Genomic DNA, 1,952 nt, shown 5'->3' on the forward strand with positions numbered 1-1,952 from the left:
GACCATTTCACTGGTCTACTAATTTAGTCACTTTGTCAAAGAATGAAATAAAACTGGTTTGGCATGATCTGTTTTTAACAAACCTGTCAGGACCCACCTCAACACCTCATCCCAAGAAAGCAGAACTCATGAAAGCAAGCTCTTCCAAAAGGAACTTTTATTAGGAGAAGCTGATGGAAGGCATACTAGACAGGATCTGAGGGGCTCCCATACAGATCGATAGGTTAAAGTATCCCAAAGCAAACTCCACCTCATAGTTCATCCAGATAGTTCAAACCGGCCAATCCCCAGGTGTTAAGTCCATCATGGGAAAGGGAAGATAAAATCGGTCTGGCTCTGGTCATGGCACAATATTCAAACGGCTCTTCACATCTTCTTTTGAGAGCAGAGAAATAAGCCAGCTCCGGAGGTTGCATTTCTTTCTCCCCCACCCCCATTCCTAGGTGACAGGTTAGGGAGAAGAAAGTTCAGAGAGAGATACAGTGCAGGAATGCAAGGTGTTACATTGCGGCAATAAAGGTAGTTAAGGTGAAATGTTACACTGTAGAAATAGTGAAAGGAAGCAGGGAAGCAAAAGGCTACATTGTATCAATAGAGGAAGCTAAGGCAATAAACCCGCGCTCCATCCCCCCTCTCCTCTAGGAGTATGGCAGAACCCAGGGAGAGAAGAGCATGAAATCGGGAGAAGAGAGAAAGAGAGACAGGGAAGTATGCAATATGATAGATATGGGTTCTGACATCCTGACCCCCTTAAAAATATGAGAATCAATCTGTTGAGGGACAAAACAAAACAAAAATGGTGAGAGGTTAGTCTGGTTTGTTCGGGTAGTCTATGTGAAATTTTTTTAGTAGTTTGGGGCTCTAACATGACATTTCTGCACCCATTCATTTTGGGAAGAAGGGAGATGCTTCCATGCTACTAGGTATTGAGTTGCTCCATGGTATTTTTGGGAGTCAAGGATTTCTTTTATTTCAAAATGCTGCTCCCCCTCAACCATAATGGGAGGAGGCAGTGGGGCAATGGCCAGTCGTAGCGGTGATTGCTGCTCTCGTTTTAGTAAGCTGCAGTGGAAGATAGAGTGAATTTGCCTGAGTGTTTTTGGCAATTCTAACTCAACTGTTACTGGGTTTATGATCCTTTTGATGGGGAATGGTCCCATGTATTTCGACCCTAGTTTCTTGGATGGTTGCAGGGATTTTAGGTATTTTGTGGATAAGTACACCATTTCCCCTATCACTAATGGTTTTGGTTCGACTCTTTTCTTATCTGCTTGTGCCTTATAGGCCTGTCTAGCTTCATCTAGTGCTTTTCTAACTACTGGGCCAGGTGTTTTTTAATTGTGTGATCCACTCCTTCAGAGAGGGGATGGCTGGCTCAGTAGCACTCAGTTCTGGCATGGGGTTGAAGCTTTTGCCCATAGCTACTTGGAATGGGGTGTAGCCCATGCTGGAATAGACTGCGTTGTTGTACGCCACTTCTACGAAAGGGAGCAGGTCGGTCCAGTTCATCTGTTGGAAATTAATAAAGCATCTTAAATATTATTCAAGTACTGAGTTCAAACGTTCCATCCTGCCATTTGTCTAAGGATGATGACTAGATGACAGTCCCTTGGTGGTCCCAGAAGGGATAAGAACTCTTTCCAGAAGTCTGATGTGAAATGCACCTCCCAGTCTGATATTATGCGCTGGGGTACTCCTTGCAATCTATATATGTGCTAGACGAACAATTTTGCTAAGGCTTTAGTGGTGGGGATCTTTGGGCATGGAATGAAGTGTACTTGTTTTGAGAATAGGTCTGTGACCACCCAGATCGCTGTGTTTCCATTACTTTCTGGTAGTTCTACTATGAAATCCATGGAAATTTCCCTCCGGGGGGCTGAGAGGTTTGCTCCTGGCTGTAGCAGCCTGGGGGCTTTCCCTTGCAGTCTTTTAGCAGCTGCACATAGATGGCC

Source organism: Crotalus tigris, unplaced genomic scaffold (assembly GCF_016545835.1).
Source record: "Crotalus tigris isolate CLP2741 ecotype Arizona unplaced genomic scaffold, ASM1654583v1 scf7180000020889.246933, whole genome shotgun sequence".
NCBI classification, from domain to species: Eukaryota; Metazoa; Chordata; class Lepidosauria; order Squamata; family Viperidae; genus Crotalus; species Crotalus tigris.